This window comes from Oncorhynchus masou, unplaced genomic scaffold, assembly GCF_036934945.1.
Source record: "Oncorhynchus masou masou isolate Uvic2021 unplaced genomic scaffold, UVic_Omas_1.1 unplaced_scaffold_2181, whole genome shotgun sequence".
Taxonomy (NCBI): Eukaryota; Metazoa; Chordata; class Actinopteri; order Salmoniformes; family Salmonidae; genus Oncorhynchus; species Oncorhynchus masou.
Genome location: NW_027008657.1, coordinates 69,995 through 81,891, shown reverse-complemented (window position 1 = coordinate 81,891; position 11,897 = coordinate 69,995).

The following is an 11,897-nucleotide window of genomic DNA, read 5'->3' as shown; positions in this document are numbered from 1 at the left end:
TGTGCACTTCGTTCAGTTACGTATTACTATCTACAGAATGACCTCATTAAAGGGATGTGTCTGTTCTGTAGGGTTCCATATCTACAGAATGACCTCATTAAAGGGATGTGTCTGTTCTGTAGGGTTCCATATCTACAGAATGACTTCATTAAAGGGATGTGTCTGTTCTGTAGGGTTCCATATCTACATAAAAGGGATGTGTCTGTTCTGTAGGGTTCCATATCTACAGAATGACCTCATTAAAGGGATGTGTCTGTTCTGTAGGGTTCCATTACCTCATTAAAGGGATGTGTCTGTTCTGTAGGGTTCTATATCTACAGAATGACCTCATTAAAGGGATGTGTCTGTTCTGTAGGGTTCCATATCTACAGAATTACCTCATTAAAGGGATGTGTCTGTTCTATAGGGTTCCATATCTACAGAATTACCTAATTAAAGGGATGTGTCTGTTCTATAGGATTCCATATCTACATAAATACCTCATTAAAGGGATGTGTCTGTTCTGTAGGGTTCCATATCTACATAAATACCTCATTAAAGGGATGTGTCTGTTCTGTAGGGTTCCATTACCTCATTAAAGGGATGTGTCTGTTCTATAGGGTTCCATATCTACATAAATACCTCATTAAAGGGATGTGTCTGTTCTGTAGGGTTCCATATCTACATAAATACCTCATTGAAGGGATGTGTCTGTTCTGTAGGGTTCCATATCTACAGAATGACCTCATTAAAGGCATGTGTCTGTTCTGTACGGTTCCATTACCTCATTAGGGTTCTATATCTACAGAATGACCTCATTAAAGGGATGTGTCTGTTCTGTAGGGTTCCATATCTACAGAATGACCTCATTAAAGGGATGTGTTTGACCTCTGTCATTGCCAACAAAGGGTATATAACAAAGTATTGAGATAAACTTTTGCTATAGACCAAATACTTATTTTCCACCATAATTAGCAAATAAATTCATTAAAAATCCTACAATGTGATTTTCTGGATTTTTTTTCTTCTCATTTTGTCTGTCATAGTTGAGGTGTACCTGTGATGTAAATTACAGGCCTCTCTCATATTTTTAAGTGTGAGAACTTGCACAATTGGTGGCTGATTAAATACTTTTTTGCCCCACTGTAGCTAGTCTATAACTGGTCTGTAACTGGTCTGTAGGTGGTCTATAACTGGTCTGTAGCTGGTCTATAACTGGTCTGTTACTGGTCTATAACTGGTCTGTAGCCGGTCTATAACTGGTCTGTAGCCGGTCTGTAGCTGGTCTGTAACTGGTCTGTAACTGGTCTGTATCTGGTCTGTAACTGGTCTATAACTGGTCTGTAACTGGTCTGTTACTGGTCTGTAGCTGGTATATAACTGGTCTGTAGCTGGTCTGTAGCTGGTCTGTAGCGGGTCTATAACTGGTCTGTATCTGGTCTGTAGCTGGTCTGTAACTGGTCTGTAACTGTCTGTAACTGGTCTGTAACTGGTCTGTAACTGGTCGGTTACTGGTCTGTTACTGGTCTGTAGCTGGTCTAAAACTGGTCTGTAGCTTGCCTGTAGCTGGTGTGTAGCTGGTCTGTAGCTGGTCTGTAGCCGGTCTGTTACTGGTCTGTAACCGGTCTGTTACTGGTCTGTAACTGGTCTGCAACTGGTCTGCAACTGGTCTGTAACTGGTCTGTAGCTGGTCTGTAGCTGGTGTGTAGCTGGTCTGTAGCTGGTCTGTAGCTGGTCTGTAGCTGGTCTATAACTGGTCTGTAGCTGGTCTATAACTGGTGTGTAGCTGGTATGTAGCTAGTCTGTAGGTGGTCTATAACTGGTCTGTAGCTGGTCTGTAGCTGGTCTGTTACTGGTCTGTATCTGTCTGTAACTGGTCTGTAGCTGGCCTGGAGCTGGTCTGTTACTGGTCTGTAAATGGTCTGTATCTGGTCTGTAACTGGTCTGTAGCTGGTCTGTAACTGGTCTGTATCTGGTCTGTAACTGGTCTATAACTGGTCTGTCTCTGGTCTGTAACGGTCTGTAGCTGGCCTGTAGCTGGTCTGTAACTGGTCTGTAACTGGTATGTAACTTGTCTATTACAGGTCTGTAGCTGGTCTATAATCATTCAAGCTCATTAAGGCATTGGAGCCTCATGGCTCTGGTTTTGATGTATAAATCAATTTGTAGCATACTCAGTTAAGTTATAGCTTGAAAATGACAGTGAATAGTTGACTGTTATTTATTTGATATCAGAGACAATAAAAGGAAATTCCCGCAATTCATGTGGCGTGGTTACTGTGACGGTGTGTGTGAGAGAGGCGCAAAAGCGTCAGAATTCAAAACTAGAAATACTCATTATAAAAATTCATAAAACATACAGGTGTTAAACATACGTTTTAAAGATGAACTTCTTGTTAATCCAGCCACAGATGTCAGATTTCAAAAAGGCTTTACGGCGAAAGCACACCATGGGATTATCTGAGAACAGCACACCCAGCAGACAAATCATTACAAACAGTTACCAGCCAAGTAGAGGGCTTACAATACTCAGAAATAGAGATAAAATTAAACACTTACCTTTGATGATCTTCATATGGTTGCACTCACAAGACTCCCATTTTCTTAATAAATGTTTGTTTTGTTCGATAAAGTGTCTGTTTATTTCCAAAAACCTCCGTTTTGTTTCGCACGTTTTGTTCAGTAATCCACAGGCTCAAACGCAGTCACAACAGGCAGACGAAAAATCCAAATAGTATCCGTAAAGTTCGTAGAAACGATGTTAATAATCAACCCTCAGGTTGTTTTTAGCCTAAATAATTGATAATATTTCAACCGGACAATAACGTCGTCAATATAAAAGGTAAACAAGAAAGGCGCACTCTCGGTCGTGCACACTAAAAACCTCTGGGTCACTGTAGTGTCCACTCATTCAGACTGGTCTCACTCTCTCATTTTTCAGAATACAAGCCTGAAACAATTTGTAAAGACTGTCGACATCTAGTGGAAGGCGTGGGAACTGCAATTTGAGTCCTAAGTCAATGGAAACTGTAATGGCATTCAATAGAAAACTACAAACATAAAAGAATCCCGATTCCTGGTTGGATTTTCCTCAGGTTGTTGCCTGCCAATCAGTTCTGTTATACTCACAGACATTATTATAACAGTTTTGGAAACTTTAGATTTGAAATGAAATGCATATCCTGGCTTCTGAGCTTGAGTAGCAGGCAGTTTACTTTGGGTACGTTTTTCATCCGGAGGTGAAAATAGTGCCCCCTACTCTACCCTAAATTCACTTTGAAACAAAAGTATACACCTCACACACCTGGTTAAACATAGAAAGACACCATGTCAGATATAGAGTTGAAATGTATCACATATTGACTTTGCATTTACACTTTATATACATCACAGAAGACTGAAATACAACAAACTATTTCACATAGAAACAGGATCTTCAGCGTAAAAAAAAGAAACATTTGAATTACATTAGGCCAAAGTCCTCAAGGATGGAATGGTCATTGACTGCAGCCAAGTGCATATTGTGTTTGATCTACAGACTTCTGTGTTGTACCATTTATTTTCGTTGTTAATCCCAACACAGTGTCCGATTTCAAATTGGCTTTTCAGCGAAAGCGATTATGTTAGGTCTCCACCAAACCACAATAAGCACATCCATTTTCCATCAAAATATACCATTCAGAAAAAACAGAAATAAAGATAAAATGAATCACTAACCTTGAATGATCTTCATCAGATGACACTCATAGTACTTCATGTTACACAATACACGCATGTTTTGTTTGATAAAGTTCATATTTATACCAAAGAATCTGAGTTTACATTGGCGCGTTAGATTCACTAGTTCCAAAAACATCAAGTGATTTTGCATAACCACATCATTCAACAGAAATACTCATCATAAATGTAGATGATAATATAGTTATACACATGGAATTATAGATATACCTCTCCTTAATGCAACCGCTGTCAGATTTTAAAAAAACTTTACGGAAAATGAAATGCATGCAATAATCTAAGACGCCGCTCAATTTAAAAACACCACAGCAGCAAAGATGGCGTCAACATAAACAAGAAATGACATGATAAATATTCCCTTACCTTTGATGATCTACATCAGAGAGCACTCCAGGACTCCCAGGTCCACAATAAATGTTTGTTTTGTTCAAAAATGTCTGTTATTTATGTCAAATACCTTCTTTGTTAGCGTTTGGTATATCCAAGCGCTAATTCAAGGTAACGTATATCGGACAAAAACTTCAAAAAGTGATATTACCGGTCAAAGAAACATTTCAAACTACAAGTACAGAATCAATCATTAGGATGTTTTAACATATAAGCTTCAATAAAATTCCAACCCGGAGTATTCCTTCTTGTCTTTGTGAGCAATGGAGGCATGAAGTGACTACCATGAGAAAAGAGATCACAAAATGGCTGCTTGATAAATGGACATCTGATATATTTTCTCTCATTCCTCCCACAACAACATAGAAGCCTCATTATAATTTCTATTGATGGTTGACATCTAGTGGAACCCCTAGGCAGTGCAACATCATTCATATCTCAAGGGGATTTCTTTGGGGACCCTGGTGAATACATACAAGCTCAGATTTCTGACTTCCTGTTTTTATTTCAATTCAGGATTTTGCCTGCCAATATGAGTTCTGTTATACTCACAGACATCATTCAAACAGTTTTAGAAACTTCAGAGTGTTTTCTATCCAATACTAACAATACTATGCAAATATTAGCAATTATGACTGAGGTGCAGGCCGTTTGATATGGGCACCTTTCAGCCAAGCTACTCAATACTGCCCCTGCAGCCATAAGAAGTTAACGGGATTATTTTCATCAACAACCACTGAATTGCATAGTGCCACATTCAAATAACATTTCTAAAAATATTTATATTCATGAAATCACAAGTGTAATATAACAAAACACAGCTTAGCCTTTTGTTAATCCACCTGTCGTGTCAGATTTTGAAAATATGCTTTACAGCGAAAGCAATCCAAGCGTTTGTGTAAGTTAATCGATCGCTCAACAAAACATTATGAACACCTAGCATCAATTAGCATGGTCACGAAAATCAGAAAAGCAATCAAATTAATAATTTACCTTTGATGATCTTCAGATGTTTTCACTCACGAGACTCCCAGTTACACAACAAATGTTCCTTTTGTTCCATAAAGATTATTTTTATATCCAAAATACCTCCGTTTGTTTGGCGCGCGTTATGTTCAGAAATCCACAGGAAAGAGTTGTCACGACAACGCAGACAAATTCCCAAATAGTTTCCGTAATGTCCACAGAAACACATCAAACCTTTTTTTATAATCAATCCTCAGGTTGTTTTTAAAATATATAATCGATAATATATCAACCCCAACTCTCTTTTTCAGTAGGAGAGGGAAAGGCAATGGCTGCCCAAACTCTGTTGCGCATTCAAAACGCTACTGGCACCCGGCCATACAATGACGCAATGTTATTTTTCTTGCTCATTTTTCAAAATAAAAGCCTGAAACTATGTCTAAAGACTGTTGACACCTTGAGAAAGGTTAGATTTTCCTCAGGGTTTCGCCTGCAATATCACTTATGTTATACTCACAGACAATATTTTGACAGTTTTGGAAACTTTAGAGTGTTTTCTATCCAAAACCAATAATAATATGCATATATTAGCATCTGAGACTGGGGAGCAGGCCGTTTAGTTTGGACAACTTATTCATCCAAGCTACTCAATACTGCCCCCCCAAGGCATAAGAAGTTAAGCTATGTGTAAAAGACCCCATTAATCACATAGCTTAACTTCTTATGGCTGAAATCAGTGATAAACATGGTATTTTACACAAAACCATTAGCCTGTGTGATTGATGGGGTCCTTTACACAAAACCATTAGTCTGTGTGATTAATTGGGTCTTTTACACAACAACAAAAAAAACCTGTAGAATCCAAAAGGTTTGAGCAACAAACTATTAACAGCGACCTAGGATAATCTGAGACTCACGAACATGTAACATGTCTTGCTCTATGACCTCACAAGCCACACAAGAATCGTTAGAAGGAAACGGGTTCTTCTACATAGAAGACCTTCGTAAATCCCAGGACATAGTGTCTGTAATACTGTAAGGGGATCTTCTACATAGATCATAGTAAATCCCAGGTCATGGTGTCTATAATACTGTAAGGTGTTCATCTACATAGAAGATCTTAGTAAATCCCAGGTCATAGTGTCTATAATACTGTAAGGGGATCTTCTACATAGAAGACCATAGTAAATCCCAGGTCATGGTGTCTATAATACTGTAAGGTGTTCATCTACATAGAAGATCTTAGTAAATCCCAGGTCATGGTGTCTATAATACTGTAAGGTGTTCATCTACATAGAAGATCTTAGTAAATCCCAGGTCAGGTGTCTATAATACATAGTGTCTGTTGCAATCCACTCATATTTTGGCATCCTCAAACCATAGTAATTGTTTATCCCAGCCACAGGGTCTATAATGACTGTAGTGGTTACGTTCATCTACATAGAAGATCTTAGTAAATCTCCCCTGTTTAGGCCATAGTGTCTATGACATTACTGTAATGTTTAAAAATGGTGTTCTGTTATGATCTCACATTAGATGAATGGCTTATCTTAACCGGTAAATCCAGACAGAATGTCTGCTAATAATATGTTTTAAACTATAGCCCATCTAAGATAATATTGTGTTTTATTTTCTGTTCATTTAAATTGGAAAGGCAATCCACCCAAGTGTATTTATGTTTAATTGTTTGGAGAAAGACTAAACACGCTAATGCTAAGCTAACAGTGCTAACATTTTGTTAAACCTATATGGGATTGCTATTAGCTTTAAAGTTGCAGCCAGTATTAAGATTGCTGATCTGGTTCATGCTGGTTCATTTAGCTATTTAAGGGTTAAAAATAGAGTGCAAATGGTATGCAAGTCTCCCAATGTATTAGTAGGGGTCTATTAAATACAGAGAATGTATTTTCCCAGATAACGCCCATGACAACTTTGAACTTTCGTGCCGCCATCTTTTGGGGGGAGGTAACCCCCATTCAGAGGGACCGCTATAGGCCCTCGGGGACGCTTTGCATCTCTGGCGTTTAGCCTCCGCTCAGAGGACAGCTGTAAGGCCTAGACAAGCCACTTAGCCATTTAGCCATTTAGCTATGAGTCAATTTGAAAGACAACAGCCAGGAATTTCTCTAATTCTTAAATTAGGCTCCACCTCCTTCCTGCAAACCACAGCCATCCAGGGGCCGCAAGCTGTTTTTGTTGTTTCTATAAATAACATACATTTGTTGGAATTTTAATTTGATTTATTTGCTCATTTATAAACAATACAACCACATCCATTTACAATCTTTTGCCGATGACACACAAGTGATAGGCCAACATCTAATCATTTACAGTTTAAGTAGATTCATGATATATTGATTATGCTCCAAAATAGCCTACATTTTACCATTAGATTTCATGTAAGACTATATATTTGAGGCAATACCAACGGTTCCATTCCAGCCAATAAATGGCACTCCCTGAACCGCCTCACCCACTGGAAGAAAAGTGTTGATGACAAAGGCCAGTAGGTGGCGCCACCGCTTAAACAAAAGCTGAAGATCATAACGCACATCCAGGTGCTCTCCTCAGGTGCTGGAGTTGTAGGTAAAACTCATGGAAAACAGGAAGGAAAACACAGCACACTGCTCTTCATGATCCCAGGTGAGTTATTATAACAGCGTTTCAACCCTTAGGTTGAATATAGGACCAGGTGCGGGTGGAAGGTTCCCATATTAAGGGGCAGTACTCAGTGACATCACTTCCTGAAACAGGAGGTAAAAGTGTATGACATAGAGTTCACAATATTAACATTGAATGTAATATATCATTCATAAGCCCGTAGTTAAGACCCGGATCAAGACCATCAGCAATATATGGACAGGTGAGACAACAAAAACAAACAGTTGCTGTTCATTTTGTACAAGTTGGACTTTTACTTTTTACTTCTCTGAGATACATCGGAGTAGAAATGGTCATGACGTCATGCAGGGGAGGAGGGGACGTGGAGAGGAAACTTCTTCAAATGGAATATTTCTGAATCCACAGTCTCCTCTTTTAGGGTTTCAAAATGTCCAAACTATATATTTTTTTCTCTCCTAATTGAATATTGTGTGTAATAACAGTAATATATATATATATATATATATATATATATATATATTACTGTACATGTTGATCGCATTCCTTGTGTAAGGTTATACAGTACCAGTCAAAAGTTTGTTCACACCAACTCATTCAAGGGTTTTTCTTTATTTGTACTATTTTCTACATTGTAGAATAATAGTGAAGACATCAACACTTTGAAATAACACATATGGAATCATGTAGTAACCAAAAAATGTGTTAAACAAGTCTAAATATATTTGAGATTTGATGATTCTTCAAAGTAGCCACCATTTGCCTTGATGACAGCTTTACACATTCTCGGCATTCTCTCAACCAGCTTCATGAGGAATGCTTTTCCAGCTTGATCTGGAAGGGAGTTACCACATATTCTGAGCACTTGTTGACTGATTTTCCCTTCACTCTGCAGTCCAACTCAACACAAACCATCTCAATTGTGTTGAGGTCGGGTGATTGTGGAGGCCAGGTCATCTAATGCAGAACTCTCCTTCCTGGTCAAATAGCCTTTATAAGAGACTGGAAGTGTTTTAAGTCATTGTCTTGTTGAAAAACAAATGATAGTCCCACTAAGCACAAATCATACGGGATGCTGTATCGCTGCAGAATGCTGGGGTAAACATGCTGGTTACCTGTGCCTTGAATTCTAAATAAATCACTGACAGTGTCACCAGCAAAGCACCCCAACTCCATCACACCACCTCCTCCATGCTTCATGGTGGGAACCACACATGCAGAGATCATCCATTCACCTAATCTGCATCTCAAAATGACACAGCGGTTAGAACCAAAAATCTCAAAGGATAGATTTCCACCAGTCTAATGTCCATTGCTCATGTTTCTTGGCCCAAAAAAGTATCTTCTTCTTATTGGTGTCCTTTAGTAGTGGTTTCTTTGCAGCAATTTGACCACGCAGGCCTGATTCACACAGTTTCCTCTGAACACTCACCTTTAATTAAGAATCATGAAAGTAAGTGAAGAGGACGGTGCAGGAAGTGAAGAGGATCATGCTTAGATGACAGGAAGTGAAGAGGACCATGCTTAGATGAAGAGGCCCGTGCTAGAAGACAGGAAGTGAAGAGGCCCATGAAGAGACCGTGCTTAGAAGACAGGAAGTGAAGAGGACCGGTCTTAGAAGACAGGACAAAGAATAAACATGGGTAATGGTAGTCGACAAAAACTCCAGTGGAAAGAAACACAAACTAAGTATATGTTATGAAACAGCATTTTATTACTGCTACCTCACACCCACAGTGACTTATAACAATACATTAACATATGGAGAAGCAAAAGGCAATATTCACCATTCATTTGTAAGCACGGTTTTCAAGCAAGCAAAATATATCTTTTTTTAATTAAGTGAAATCCACAACCACTTCACTTTTCTCCAAAGATTTCACCTGGAAAGTTATATTCCTTTAAAACAGCAGAAACATACACAAGCTGAATAAAATAAAAGTAATAATTACATTTAAAACATACACATCAACACTACATTGATGGTTTGTTCCAATCAACATCAGTACATATTATTCTCTGCACTACGCAGTGCATCCCACACCAGACAATAGTTATTATGATAAAATCGAGATATTAACCTACAGTAGCATGGGAGAGTAACCTACAGTAGCATGGGATAGTAATCTACAGTAGCATGGGAAATTAACATACAGTAGCATGGGAGAGTAACCTACAGAAGTAGCATGAAATTAACCTACTTTAGCATGGAGATTAACCTACAGTATCATGGGAGTAACCTACAGAAGCATGGGAGAGTAATCTACAGTAGCATGGACAAGTAACCTACAGTAGCATGGAATAGTAACCAACAGTATCATGGTAGACCAACCTACAGTATCATAGGAGAGTAACCTACAGTAACATGGGAGAGTAACCTACAGTAGCATGGACAAGTAACCTACATTATCATGGGAGAGAAACCTAGAGAATCATGGGAGAGTAACCAACAGCAGCATGGGAGAGTAACCTTCAGTAGCATGGGAGAGTAACCTACAGTAGCATGGGATGATAGCTACAGTAGCATGGGATAGTAAGCTACAGTAGCATGGGAAGGATTTGAGAGTATGCTTGAGTAGAATGGGAGAGTAACCTACAGTAGTATGGGCGAGTAACCTACAGTAGCATGGGAGAGCAACCTATAGTAGCACGGGAGAGTAACCTACAGTAGCATGGGAGAGAAACCTACAGTATAATGGGAGAGTAACCTACAGTAGCATGGGAGAGCAACCTACAGTAGCATGGACAAGTAACCTACAGTATCATGGATGAGTAACCTACCGTAGCATGGACGAGTAACCTACAGTAGCATGGGAGAGTAACATACAGTAGCATGGAAGTAACCTACAGTAGCATGGGAGAGTAACCTACAGTAGCATGGGAGAGTAACATATAGTATCATGGGAGAGTAACCTACAGTAGCATGGAAGAGTAACCTACAGTAGCATGGGAGAGTAACCTACAGTAGCATGAGAGAAAAACCTACAGCAGCATGGGTAGCATGGGAGAGTAACCTATAGCAGCATAGGGAGAGTAACCTACAGTAGCATGGGAGGAGAGTAACCTACAGTAGCATGGGAGAGTAACATATAGTATCATGGGAGAGTAACCTACAGTAGCATGGAAGAGTAACCTACAGTAGCATGGGAGAGTAACCTACAGTAGCATGAGAGAAAAACCTACAGCAGCATGGGTAGCATGGGAGAGTAACCTATAGTAGCATGGGGAGAGTATCCTACAGTAGCATGGAGAGTAACCTATAGTAGCATGGGAGATTAACCTACTTTAGCATGGGAGAGTAACCTACAGCAGCATGGGAGAGTAACCAACAGTAGCATGGGAGAGTAACCTACAGTAGCATGGGAGAGTAACATACAGTAACATGGGAGAGTAACCTACAGTAGCATGGGAGAGTAACCTACAGTAGCATGGGAGAGTAACCTACAGTAGCATGAGAGAAAAACCTACAGCAGCATGGGTAGCATGGAGAGTAACCTATAGTAGCATGGGAGAGTAACCTACAGTAACATGGGAGAGTAACCTATAGTAGCATGGGTAGCATGGGTAGCATGGGAGAGTAATCTATAGTAGCATGGGAGAGAAACCTACAGTATCACGGGAGAATAACCAACAGTAGCATGGGAGACTAACCTACACTAGCATGGGAGAGTAACCTACAGTATCATGGGAGAGTAACCTATAGTAGCATGGAGGGTAGCATGGGAGAGTAATCTATAGTTGCATGGGAGAGAAACCTACAGTAACATGGGATAGTAAGCTACAATAGCATGGGAAGGATTTGAGAGTATCCTTGAGTAGAATGGGAGAGTAACCTACAGTAGCATGAGAGAGTAACCTACAGTAGCATGGGAGAGCAACCTATATTAGCACGGGAGAGTAACCTACAGTAGCATGGGAGAGAAACCTACAGTATAATGGGAGAGTAACCTACAGTAGCATGGGAGAGCAACCTACAATAGCATGGACAAGTAACCTACAGTATCATGGATGAGTAACCTGCTGTAGCATGGACGAGTAACCTACAGCATGGGAGAGTAACATACAGTAGCATGGGAGAGTAACCTACAGTAGCATGGGAGAAGTAACCTACAGTAGCATGGGTAGCATGGGAGGGTAACCCTAGAGTAGCATGGGAGAGTATCCTACAGTAGCATGGGAGAGTAACCTATAGTAGCATGGGAGATTAA